General features: G+C 43.3%; 1 protein-coding gene across 1 annotated transcript in view; it reads left to right on the top strand.

Moving 5' to 3' along the window:
• CHST8 (carbohydrate sulfotransferase 8) overlaps positions 1–14412 on the top strand; it is a 248769-nt gene that overhangs the window by 215274 nt on the left and 19083 nt on the right. The gene's annotated exons all lie outside the window — the stretch shown is intronic.

Genomic DNA, 14412 nt, shown 5'->3' with positions numbered 1-14412 from the left:
AAGGGCTCGGAGAAAGATGGCCCTACGCAGCAGCCATAGGTGTGGTGGTGCTGTTGACAAATGAAGAAGTGGAAGAGAAGGGGGTGGAGATTTACTCAGAACAACGCCATTATTCCATGGGGCTGCATTCCCAAGCCTCTCTCTGTAAATATTAGAAAAGCAGATGGTAAGGACTTTTCCTTGTCTTACCCATTCCTGGCAACCTCCCATGGGGGTTGGTTCCTGCACCAGATTGGGGGCCATCAGTGCCTCCTGTGGGAGCAAGAGCCCTACTGGAGTCAGGGCCAGTCTTAGCATTAGGCATATTGTGACAAGCGCCTCAGGTGGAAGAAGCTGGGGGTGGGGCAATGACAGCTGCCCCCTGACTCCTCCTCCTGCTGAGTTCCTGGCCATTCCCCTCTGTTGGAAGAGAAGTGTTGCACAGTCTGACCTCCCTCAGTCTGCTTGTGATACAATTTTCTAGTACTGAAGTAAGATTCAATTGTCATCTCAATCAGCTTCTGTACACGGAATAGAGGAAGCCATCTTTTTTGGATTTGTTTTACAGTGGTACCTCAGGTTACATACACTTCAGGTTACAGACTCCGCTAACCCAGAAATAGTGCTTCAGGTTAAGAACTTTGCTGCAGGATGAGAACAGAAATCGAGCTCCGGCGGCGTGGCAGCAGCAGGAAGCCCCATTAGCTAAAGTGGTGCTTCAGGTTAAGAAAAGTTTCAGGTTAAGAACGGACCTCTGGAACGAATTAAGTACTTAACCCGAGGTAGCACTGTATTGTAATGTAGCATTAAAAAAAAAAAAACTTCCTTATTTTTCCATTTCAAAAATATATATGGGGTGGGTGTGTCATCTTGTCCTTTGCCTCAGATGGGGAAATGGCTTGGTGTGGCCCTGCCTGGATACGGCCAAAGGTCCATCTAGTCCAGCATCCTGCTTTTCACAATGGCCAGCTTGATGCTTCTGGGAAACTCACAAGTAGGGAAGGAGGGCAGTTACCTTACTGAGGGCAACAGGCCCTTCCCTGTTGTACATCCTCAAGCATCCGGTGTTCTGAGGTCTGTGCCATCTTTGAACAAGGGCACCTCAATTAGCAAAAAGCTTGTTGGCAGCTATTCGGGCTAATAGCTTGTGTGCAGACCCCTCTTCCTCCCTCGGTTTGCCTCATCAGCTCTTAAGCTGGTGATAGTCTTGTGACAGTTTCATGGCTGCTCTTGTAATCCCCTCTAATTTCCCTCAGGGTTCAGTCAAGAAGGAACAATATGAACACAGCTTTAGACCAAATGAACACATTTATCCATCAAAATGGATGCAGCAGACCCTCAAAGTTTCCCTATTTTTCAGGGACAGTCCCGGATTTACAGAAACTGTACACCTGCTTGCTGGGGCTGATGGGAGTTGTAGTCCAAAACATCTGGAAGGCACCAAGTTGGCAAAGGCGGCTTTAATGCTTCTGAGATTACTCCAAGACCCCCTCTGCCCCATCACTTTCCACAGCTAAGCTTCTGGTGCTGCTGATCCGAATGGCTCTTTCCTTGCCACAGACCAATGACTGTCCCTTTTTTAGAGGACAGTATAATGGCATTTGTCAAGAGCAAACTGTGGTGAATATCAGGCCTCCTGCCCCTACGTAGGCAGAGAGCGAGCCGGCAACCTGAGGTGGCCAGATCAGAGGGAGAGGAAACCACTGTGTCTAACAATGCAATTTGTCACTGCCTAGACTCGCCGGCGATGTGGGATTATAAAAGAGTACATCCAAAAGGTTAAGGATTTGTCTGCAGCATTGGAAAGTGATATCAAATTGAGATCGCTTGGGGGAAATAAACATTCACGGCTGTGAGGAAAAGGAGCAGGCTTTTTGCTACCGCCAGTTACATCACCACTTGTCCTTGTTATGAGTGTCCATCTGCATACCCACAGTTGAATGCTTGGGGAGGGGCTGATCTGGTGTCCATGGTTGGCCTGCGCTTGGCTTGTGGAGCATCATGGGAGGCCAGGAAGAGCCTCATTCAAATCTCATCTCAGACACAAGGAGGGATGAACGGATCTGCCAATTTCAGTTTCTCATCAGTTTGCAATTTGTTTATTCCAAAAATGTCCCCAGGGTTCAGTTTGCAGAACTGGCACTGTTGTAGGTGCCACATAATTCTCATGTCACACTTGTAAGAAATCAACCTTTTTCTGTGGCAACATCTATACTTTGGAAGTCCCTGCCTATTGACACCACGCAGGCACTTTCACTGTACTCTTTTCTGCGCCTGCTAAAAATGTTTCTGTTTAGGCAAGCTTACCCAGATATGTGTTTTAATCTCTTTTGGGTTTATGATTGATTTTAAGTATTTGTTCAGTGTTTAAAATAGCTAATTTAACTTTTTTTACTGAGATATCTAATTGTTTTATTCTATTTGTAAACTGTTTTGAGATTTGTTTTTATATATATATATATAAGAGCAGAATATAAATTTTATAGAATACTAATAAATAAATAAATAAATAAATAATGATAGTCTTTTAGAGCACTTTTTTTCCTAATACAGTGGTACCTCTGCTTGTGAACGGGATCCATTCCAGAGGCCCGTTCGCAACATGAAAAGAACGCAAACTCCAGCAGCGCATCTGCGCACACGCTGGTAGTGGTTCGCCGCTTCTGCACATGTGCATGAAGTTATTTTGCACTTCTATGCATGTGCGAATGGCAAAACCCGGAAGTAACCCTTTCCGGTACTTCTGGGTTGCCACGGGACGTAACCTGAAAGAATGTAACATGAAGTGGACGTAACATGAGGTATGGCTGTAGTTGCCATGTTGCCAAATGTACATACATGTTCCAGCAAGTTCTGCTAATATACTGCATTTTGTGTGTTACAGTAATGTGCATAACAAAATAAAAAAATTCTTTCCAGTAGCACCTTAAAGACCAACTAAGTTAGTTCTTGGTATGAGCTTTCGTGTGCATGCACTCTTCTTCAGATACACTGAAACAGAAAATGTGCATTTTTGTCCACATTACTTGGCTGGAGAACTATTTCTAAGTTTGGAGACGTGCACGTTTTAAAGGACGGCTGTGCTTCTGTTTGCATGTTGTTTCAGACTGTGGTAATTAGGCAAGCTCACCTATAAATGCGAACCGAATCCAATTTCTACCCCCAGACCTACCTGTGAGATGCATCTGTCTCACTCATGATTGACTTTCAGGAGGAATCTGAAAAACATTCCTGCCTACCTAGTCATTTGATGCCTGGATGATACTGTTCTTGGCAACCCTGAAATTACTGGATGAGAGAGCAGTTTTAACGTATTCTTAACATATTCTTAGTATTCTGTTTTTTGGAATGTTTTTCATTATGTTGTTATTGATATGTTTGCCACCCTGGGGTCCTTTGGGAGGAAGGGTGAGGTATAAAATTTTAGTTGGTTACAATTAGTTACAATGGTACCTCAGTTTTCAAACATCTCTGTTGACAAACATTTCGGTTTTCGAACACCATAAACCCAGAAGTAAATGCTTCAGTTTTCAAACATGCCTCAGAAGTTGAACATGCCACACAGCTCCCCCTGAATGCAAGACCCTGAGGCCTAGCTGTCGGCTATTGAGTTTTCGGTTTTCAAATGTTTCAGAACTCGAACAGTCTTCCAGAATGGATTACATTCAAAAACCGAGGTACCACTGTAGTTAGTTAGTTAGTTAGTTAGTTAGTTAGTTAGTTTAAAAATATTTCCACACTGCTATCCATTAAAAATATCACCGTGGATTAAAACAATAGTACATGAAACCATACTATAAAAACCATATTAAATAGTTAAAATAAAAGATTGACTAACTATTATGGAAAGGTCTTCTCAACTGCCTGCATAGGCCTGACAGAATATAAATGTTTTAAATGTTGGAACAGAAGGTGCCTGCTGAATCTCTATTGACAGAGCATACCTTCTAACATATTGAGTCCCAAAATCAGAACACACGTCTTCCTGCCCATGCTCCTGCACGAGTCATGTGACCAGCGCAAGATCACAGAGCCCAAAAGTTGTGCTTTCTCTCAGGGCCACACTGGCATGGCACTGCACAATACACTTTTTTTGAAGGGGAGCACTTTTTCGGGGTGAGATCTCGGCACAAAACTGTGCAAGATCACAGCACCCAAAATGGCTGTGGTGCTCTCATGTGAGGAAACAGGATATCCCATTTGTCCCCAGGATACTTGTGGGGTATAATAGAGTATTCCACAATACTGGGCACTTTCCCCTAGTAGACACACCTCTGTACACATTTTTTTCATTGCAAAACTAGTTTGTGAAAGCCATAGAACTTTGAACGATATCTGAATTTTGGTTTAGGTATGGTTTTGGGACGTGCGAATTAGGTAAGCTTGCGTTTTAATGCAAACCAAATTCATCTCTATGAGCCAAGTGCTGATGAGGAAGCTTTAGCCAATCTCCTATCTCTCAGCCTGAGCCTAGGCCATCTGAACTATTATTTTTTAAATTGAGAATCATTACATTTTTACCCTGCAATTCCATCAAGGAGCTCAGCCTTTCGCTCATAGGCTCCCTCCACTACTTTACCCTCACGACAACAATAGAAGTCAGTCAGAAAGACTATGGCTGGCCAAGGCCTTGCAGTCAACTTACTGGCTAAGCAGGGATTTGAACCCAGGTCCCCTCTGCTGTAAGTCCAACAAGCCTGTGTACTGTAAGAGCTCTCTTGAGGCAGAGAAAGCAACAATAGTGGTCTTCCTTACAGCACTGTTGTGAAGATTGCTTAGATAACGTACCTGAAACACTAGGTATGTCTGTGGCCAGGGAGGCCCTCTAAACTTGGAGGAATTGGTATGGTTTGTGGGGATTGCTGAATGCAGCAGAATGACGAGCCCCCTCTACTTGCGATACAAAAATTTTATTTTATTTATATATTTTAAAAGCTCATAGTTGGCTGTACGGGTAAGCCGAGCTGTCGTCAGCATTTTCCTTTTTATATCCACCTAATGACATTTTAAAGAGCTGTAGATCTGCAAAAATCAATAAAGAAATAATGGGCTACAAGTGAAAGCATAAACCCACTTGGCGCCTTCAGATGCAGGCCGTTAAAGTAATTTGAGCACATTACCAAAAGTTGACTGTAACCGCAGATCAAAACTCAATGCAATTCATCCCGCCTGGGGGGGCGAGGGGCAGTTGTCGTTTTTTTCCTATGGACAGCACTGCTGCTGAGCTGCCTTTTCTGTTGGAAGTGTTGAGATGCAGCTCAGCTTGTATTAAGGCTGGTGGGTTTGCATGGGCGAAAGGTGGATAGCGAGTGGAACCTCCAAGCTTCCTCGACCTAACCAGTGCTGACCTTCCTTCTGACGTTAGACTGCTCAGGACTGCTGACCTCATTTCTAGCTCCTCCCTTCTTTGTCCTACCACAAGAGAGGAGACATCTCTGTTGAGATCATTGACCAAACATAGTCCCCTGCTTCGCCAACTTAGACAGAACTAGGAACTCTTTGCATAACTCTTAGGTCAGCTTCCAGGGCTGGGCCTGTTGTCTAGGGGGAAATTCTTCTTATACTAAGTTGTGGCTCTTTTGAAGATCTGCCCCAGTAGAATTTACCTCCTCCTGTAACCCCTCAACTGAACCACCAATCAATCAACAAAGCAGGCATTTCTTTATATTTGGGAATAGCCAGGATAACCAGGTCAAATAGATTTGTGACAACTAAGGAACATGTAGAGCCTGGAATGACCGCTCCCCACTTAAAACGGGGGGCGCCTTTTGCGTGGATGCGTGCAGCCCTGGATCTGGAGTGGCCCCATCAGCATAGGCTTTGCCTTCCCTCAGGTGGGATACCTGGAGGTCCCCGCCTACCCCAGTGAGTTGTCCAATCCCACCTGGGGGAAGCGTTGCCAGGGAAACCAGGCCAGGTAAGGGGAGGGATTACCTGCCCACACAATAGAGGGTGGATCTTAATTGTTAATCCTCACTTGGCTCCAGAGCTTCTCCCACCCTACCCACCCTCAGTTAATGTCTTCTTTTGCAGGTTAACTTTTCTTCATAGGTTTTGCAGGTTAACCTGTCTCCACAGGTATGCGGGCGCTGCTACGATAAGGTCGCTGTTAAAGGGCCGGAAAGGAATTTCCCTGCATTGGCAGGTTTCGCCTTTCCCGTAGCAAAACGTCACAACTTTGGCGGTATCAGGCCTTGGGCGGAATCCTTTAGTCCATCTTCCTCTTTGCGGCGGCGATACCAGGGTTCCCCGTTAAAGGGGTTTTTGAAGGGAGGCTTTGGCCGTACGCCGAAAGGTCGTCATTGCTCTCCCCTGCGGCGGCGTAACGGGGGCGGCTATCTCTGCTTGAACATATGTTCTCCAGAGCCGGCCCATCCCCCCACACACACTGGATAACCCTGATGCTCCCTAGGTCCCTGGCTGGGGACTAGGGAGGGAGAACGCCCAATGCCTGAGCCAAGGTCTACCCACATTTGAAATTTAATAAAGTTGTGGCCAATTTAATCCCATAGCACGTTGTCTAGAGTCGTTATTCCACATGACGGGGGGGACCACTCGGGATCTGGGGACTCCGCCTGTCCACGCAGTAATGCATGACAGCAATGCATTGGACATGGGGCTGCTTTTGAAGACAGCCCAGAAACTAGGAATAGCCAAATCTCTTGATTTTGGTTTATGACAGTTCCTCGTTTTTCAAGTGGAAATTCATAGGCATTTCTGTGTCTCACGAGGCTTTCAAGAGCATCGTGGTCAGACTCACTCTCCAGGTGAATTACCCATTCAGTCAATAAGAGACATCAAGATAGATATATAAGTGTTCAAGCTGGCCAAACTCATAACAGCAGTACTGTCAGGGTTCAGCCCTGCCCAGACTTCAAACTACCTCATGAGCCTTTCATGGGCAAAAGGCAGCATAGAAATAAATTACAGGCAACTCTCAATTTACACAGGGGTTACAGTTTCGGGATAGTGTATAAGGACAAAATCATGTATGGTCAAAACACATTGGGTTCAGTGGAGGGTGGGATTGCCAAATGTGTGGTTTTTTTCCTTGATGCCCATCCCCTGTTTTCCCACTTTTATTTTGTTTTTTTAATTTGCCAAATCCATAAAGCTGAATCTGCACAAGTTTCATGTGCATTAAGTTGTGAGTTGCCTGATTAACGAATAAGAAATAGAAGCAGGTAGCAAGGGATGGACCTCCAGCCTCTATATCAGTTCCCAGACTGAGCTGCTTCACTGCTAAAGCAACATCTCATTCAGAGTTTCTCCATGCCACACTTTCCAGTTGACACTTCCTTCATTTGGTGAAGCTGCCTGTGGTCTTTGCAAACATGCCATAATAAATTTGCTAGTCTTTATGATGCTACAATATTATTATTTTTGTTTTGCTGCAAACAATAGTTTTATTGAGCCAGTGTGGTGTAGTGGTTAAGAGCGGTGGACTCGTAATCTGGAGAACCGGGTTCGCATCCCCGCTCCTCCACATGCAGCTGCTGGGTGACCTTGGGCTAGTCACACTTCTCTGAAGTCTCTCAGCCCCACTCACCTCACAGAGTGTTTGTTATGGGGGAGGAAGGGAAAGGAGATTTTTAGACGCTTTGAGACTCCTTAGGAAAGTGATAAAGTGGGATATCAAATCCAAACTACTACTACTACTCTTCTTCTTCTTCTTCTTCTTCTTCTTGCTTTTAGTTTGCTAAATTTGAAATCTTTTCTATTTTATCTTTTTTCTTCTCTTATCTTATTGTACATCACTTCGGTAACTTTCTCTGTGAAGCAGTTTATCAATCTGCAAAGATGACAAATACCTCATAACTGAATTTTATGGGGAGGGGAATATATTCTGGAACACTCATCCTCATGTTACCCAGAAAGCAGAATTCTTTCCATTTTGATTCTAGTTCTATGTCTATGAAAACTTACTTTATGCTGGATTTGAAAGCTGCTCTGCAACATTAAACAAGAAAAGTTCTAAAAACTGGCACCAAAACCAAGTATTCTACCAAGCAGAGAGAAGATTTGGAGTCTTTTCCCCAAGACCGCAGTTGGGGAAAGAAGGAACATGCCTGTTTCATAGATATAGCTGAAGAAGTCATAAACTATCAGTCCAAGCTAACAGCTAAGCTGGTTTTGGAAAACAAAGATGCTCATTTGATTTCAGTTAAGAAGGAGCAGGAATTGTTCTCTTAGGAGAATTGCAAAGAAAATTCATGCTTTGTACAATCACTTTCTCATTTCCTGTGATCAAACTATTTAAATTTAAATTGGTGGGGAGGGGACAAATTATTTATTCCTTGTATGCAAATCCTGTACATCTTGATGTATGTGGTGGCCTCCTATTTAAGGCATTCTCCAGGAGCTTTCTAGGAATACTGACATATATAAACAAGCATTCAAAAAAGCAACTGGCTGGTTTTCCCTAGGTGGTTTCTGGTTTTTAGTTCGCAGAGCTTAGCAATCATGTCTGAAGTTCCTGACAGTCATTACAAGGCTCACCCATGTGGCATTTGCTCAACACATTGCTGTCAACTGGGTGGTTATTACCGACTTATTACTATAGGGGAAATGAGGGAAATTTGACATCTTTTTGCTAGTAAATTTCTGTATTTGAATTTGCCATAACTCAGATGCAAGGAGAACTAGCAAATGCATTAACAAAGAGGTTGGTCACAGTTTTACTATCTCTGTATCACATGTTTAGAATGGTACTTTCCAACAACAATCAAGTTATTCTTCTAGCAATTTAAATAGCACTGGCAAGGAACACGACTGCACATGTGCCCCAACTCCCCCAAAATTCAGGACAGATAAAAGAAAGTCTGTCTTCAAGCAGTGCATAGTTAAACTATGATTCCACTGGAGGCAATGATGGCCACCAACTTGGATGGCTTTGAAAGGGGACTGGACAAATTCATGGAGGCTGTCAGTGGCTACTAGCTATGATGAAAGCTATGCCATTCTGCACTGTGGAAGGCAGTATGTCTCTGACGACCAGTTGCTGGAAACCAGAGGAGGTGAGAGTGCTGTTGTGCTTGAGTCCTGCTCTTGGTTTTCTCACAGGCCTGTGGTTGGCTACTGTGAGGACAGAATGTTGGCCTGATCTAACAGGATCTTCTTGTGTTCTTAGAAAGATCTACTTCAATCAATATAGCCCTGTATGTAGCAACACAGTCATATAAAAACTTTATTAGGCCTAGTCTAGACAGGTTCAGATTCATTCAGTGTAGACACGTAACTCATCTCATAATACAGTGGAACCTTGGGTTACGTACCGTCCTTCTTACGAACGCTTCGGTAACAAGCTCTGCCAACCCAGAAGTAGGTCTCCTGGTAGCGAACTTTGCCTCAGGATGTGAGTGGAAGTCATGCGCTGGTGGCACGGTGGCAGCAGGAAGTGAAAGCACATCTCAGGTAAGAACGGTTTCAGGTTAAGAATGGACCTCTGGAACGAATTAAGTTCGTAACTGAAGGTACCACTGTAAAAACTTTAGGTGGCAGAGAGAAAGTTTCAATGTTCCTCGTAGAACAGGAAGTTCTCCATCCATAAATAATAGCATTCCAGGTAGACTCACATCATGGTAAACTGCTTTGATGTTATTTTTATGAATTTGGGTCAGAGAGAGAGAGAGAGAGAGAGAGAGAGAGAGAGAGAGAGAGTAGAGTAGCTAGGCTTTGGTATAAAACCAAAGAAACAAACATTGATATGCAAACATCCGTAATTAAAATACACATTACAGCAATCCCCTTAGAATGCTAAAATATAAACATCCATAATTAAAATATGTAGTGAAACAATCCCGTTAAAACAAGACAGCAATTAAATTATTTACATTATTTATATAAATGATTTACACAAGGGGTTTCAAGATATTCTTCTGAAGGACTATGAGGTGAAATGTACACACATACAAAAAACGTTCTGAAAATGCTTTTTTAAAAGTGTTTTTTAAAATACATTGAATTTTCCATAAGGCTTACCATCTAGTGTCGCATTGTATATTGCACTTATAACACACTTAAAACGTTTTATTTGCAGCTCTATAGCTGAGTCCTGAGTTTCACAGCTCTTAACATTCAGAGCAATACACTTATTCACTTTTTGCACACCCATTTCAATACCATTTTATACATTGTGTGAGCAGTGTACATCTCCCTTGCATTTCCTGAAATTTTATTTATTTATGTATTTCACAAGCTTTATATACTGCTTGATTACATTTTTAAAAAAACCTTGAAGTGCTTTACAGAAACTGTTCTACCCAGGTATTACGCATTACTCCAGGAGTGGGGAAGCTTTGGCCCTCCAGAGATGTTGCTGAACTACAACTCCCATCAGCCCCTGCAGCAAGCATGTTTTCATTGTGATTATCATAGATGATGATAGATTAGATAGATAGATAGATAGATAGATAGATAGATAGATGATAGACCATTAGCATTTAATTGCATTTAATTATGTTTGTTTTCTTTGTCTTTACCTATAAGTTTCCTTGAGTCCCTGTCTAGGGTAAAAGTGGGATATGAATAAATATACATTGGTACCTTGGTTCTCGAATGGCTTAGTTGTCGAACAAATCGGCTCCCAAACACTGCAAACCTGGAAGTGTTCTGGTTTGCGAACATTTTTCGGAAGCCGAACGTCCAACGCAACTTCCGCTAGAGTGCAGGAAGCTCCTGCAGCCAATCAGAAGCTGCACCTTGGTTTTCGAACCATTTCAGGAGTCGAATGGACTCCTGGAACAGATTAAGTTCGAGAACCAAGGTACCACTGTAATAATAACAACAATATCTGGAGGGCCAGACATTCCCCACACCTTCTCCACCCTGAGTCAAATCCTGCCCCCAACACTCATTTATTTATTTTACATCCTGAAGCCATGGAAGCAGTATACAAAAAGATTATAATCATAAATATAATAAAGATCAATTGTTTAAAACAAATGAGGAAAAAACATCAAAACTGGAAGTTCTAAAATAGCAACACCCATCTCTACAAATGCTAAAAACTATGAAACTACTTCTAACGTAAGAACATTAGGAGAGCCCCTGGATCAGCCCAAAGGGGGCCCGTCGAGTCCAGCATCCTCTTCTGACAGTGGCCAACCAAATGCCTCCATGGGAAACCTGCAAGCAGACCCTAGCCCAAAGGGCCCTCTCTCCTCCTGTGGCTTCCAGCAACTGGTATTCAGAAGCATTGCTGCCTTACTATAGAAGCAGAGCATAGTTGTTGATGCTAGTACCTGTTGGTCTTATATTCCAATCCTCTTTAAAGCCATCCATACTGGTGTCCATCACTGCCTCCTGTGGGAGCGAGTTCCCTAGTTTAATTATGCACTAAGTGAAGAATGACGTTCTTTTATCTGTCCTGTCTTTTATCTTTCACATCAACAGTTGTACAATTGATATTCAGTAAGTGGCTGGGTCACACTTCAGGGAAATCCTGCTTAAGCAACCTCCTCCAGGAGGTGCCGAAACATCGTATTTATCCCCACATGCACCAGCATGATCCTCTCGGCTCCCTCCTTCCTCCCTTGCAGAGGATGCTTGCTCTGAAGTACCCCATTAAAAGCATTCCTCTGAACATGCTTAGAATCAGATAGCAAAGCTGGTTCCTGGTCATGGGGAAGCTTGTAAGTGTAGTCAGCTTGGACTTAGATGCTTTCTTCTGTGGGGTGGGACTAGTCCTGCACCACCTATTCCTGTTGTCATTGCTTGCTCAAGCATCATGCTCAGATCCAATCCTGTACAGTCCTCACTCACCCCTTTCTGGCACCTGAGGTGAACCACAAAATGGTGTCCCCCCTCCCCAACAGGGAAGAAGGGGTGCGTGAAGATCTACATCAGGAACAAGAGGAGAAGAAAGATTGACATCTTTGTGGATCCTGTGGGTCCTGCTACCTGAGGCTCTGCCTTTCTTGCTTTGATATGGTTTATTTGCTTCCAGAGCAACCAACCCATGCCTCCACCAACTTGGGGGGCATTAAAAGAAAACTGGACAAATTCATGAAGGAATGGTAGCTATCAGTGGCTACCAGCCATGATGACTATGCTCAGCCTCCAAGGTCAGAGGCAGCAATGCTGTCTTAAGCTTCCTTGTAGGCATCCGGTTGGCCAGACTGGATGCTGGACTAGATGGGCCAGTGGCCAGATCCAGTAGGGTCATCTTATGTTCCTGTGTCCTCCTTGTCGCTGTATGTTAGGCATTCCAGAGCAGCTGAAGCCAAGGCAACATGGTACATTTGTTTTCAATGTGATATTGACCACAAGGTAACAAGACCACAACTTGTGTTGGGTCAAAGAGAAAAAGAATGACGGGGGAAGTACATCGCAAAGATGTGGACTGTATTGACTGGCAAATGCAAGAGAAAATATTTATCAATAAACCTAATTGATGCACTGTAAGTAAAGGAACATTATAGATTAAATGTGTTGGGAACAGAACATGAAGGTTAGTCTATCAAAATTCGACTCGCTGTCTAATTCTGATCCCTCTAACAACATCAAAATTAACCTGTGTGTATCCTTTACTGTATATCAGAAAGCATAAAGTAGGGTAGCAACCCATTTTACTCTGCAACTTGGGCCAAAGATAGAGTTCTACTTATTTCTTAAAACCGGAACATTCACACTGACCCTGAAAGCAATCAATTCTGAGCTGGCTGCTAAGTCAACCGTTGCAAACCAGTGAAAATGGTGAGCACACCCTGCAAGAGATTATTGGCTTGTACTCAACATTGCAAGTAACCCTAATCAAGGAAAAGCTGAGGGTTGATAGAAGGAGGATATCCAGGTTTTTCTCCTATTATTATTATTATTCATATTCATATTATTAAATTTATTACCAGCAGGTCTCAAGTTGGGTTACAACAACTGAAAATTGAAAACAGTTGGAACAGAATACAGTCACCAAGGATTGGGTGGTTACTGAAAACACATCTTAGACTGATAACCAGACACAGCTCCTTAGGTACACAAGATACAGGCATCTTGTTCCTGGCAAAGAGAGAACAGACTCAGCAAATCTCTATTTGACAATATTAAACCCAGAAACCTTAGCACAGTCTCTGCCAACCATCAGCTCCCATCAACTACAGCCAGCACTGCCTTGCTGATGCCAAGCATTCTGCATGAGGGATTCCCTCCTGCAAAGCTTGACAGAGATGCAAAGTGATATTGTTGAAAAGCTGATACAGATAGGTGTTGATTGACTTCTCTGAGCTGCAAGCTTAAGGGGCTTGTGATGCGTACCTAAAAGGAGAATGAATGAGAGCTTTACAAGTCCCATATTCTTCTCCGACTTGGATTAATATCTGAGCCTTAGAAGAATACCCAATTTGCCCTCCAAGCCACCAAACCTCACTCTCCAGCCATGGCTGGCCTTACCATTAGGAGGAGTGAGGCATCCCTGGAGAACCCTTGAAAGGGAGGTAGATCGCTGGAGAATACTTGAAGGGGAGAGAGCCCCACCCTGCGTTCTAAGTCATCCTGGCTGACCTGTACCATCTATTTTTAAATAAATCCCAGGCACTAATTGTCTCTCAGAAATAGCTCAGACACAACTCCTCCCTCCAGAAGATTTTGTAGGTCTTCAGAGTCTGAGCTCTGACTGAGCAGCAGTCAGTGTCCAGGACTTGCTCAAAAAGTAGAGTTGCATTTAAAAACACTCTGTATGTATGCGCAGGATGTTGTTTTAAATTCCAGGCAGTAGACGAGTGTTCTGAAAGAAAATACTGCTTGATTCATACTACACCAGGGCATTACAAGCTGAGCAAATTCATATTTCAAACAAGGTTATAATGAGGTTTGGAAACTTGTATTTTAAAACAAAACAAAAAATGCTTGCCATGTCCTGCCACAGACACCTAGGCAGCAGAGCTGTGATACACCAACGTCTCTCTTCCTCGGTGCTGGGCTCCAGGTTTGCAATCATACATTATTAGGTAGGTACTGAAAAGTGGTTGCCTCATGAGCACCACGTTGCCACAATCAGCCTTAAGGTTTAATCAATATTCCATCGCATACCATGAGGAGGTATTTTTAAAAAGTAGCAATATTGAATTGCCTTGTGTAAAATACACACTCGGCTAATGGAGTGCTTCATCTTTTAAAGAAATATCTCTGCCTAGGAAGAATGTCTGACTGGTAATATAGTGTAGCAATGCAAATGGCGTTCGGGAGTAGCATGCAAGAACAGAGCTTCTGCAGGTAGGAGCAGTACAAACAGCCATTACCATAATTACCATACAGTGACCAACATAAAAAAAAATGTGAAAGCCATGTTACTTTTCTATAATGTGGAGGGGCGGGGAGCCTTCACAGGCACCTGAAGACTAAAATTTACAAGCTTTTGGCTGTGAAATGGGCATAGGCTTTCATCTGCAGCAACCTATTTAATCAGATGTAAAGTTGTAACTGGGGGAAGTGTGTGTG

Source organism: Podarcis erhardii (assembly GCF_964252035.2).
Source record: "Podarcis erhardii genome assembly, chromosome: 7".
Taxonomy (NCBI): Eukaryota; Metazoa; Chordata; class Lepidosauria; order Squamata; family Lacertidae; genus Podarcis; species Podarcis erhardii.
This window is presented reverse-complemented; position numbering and strand designations above follow the sequence as displayed.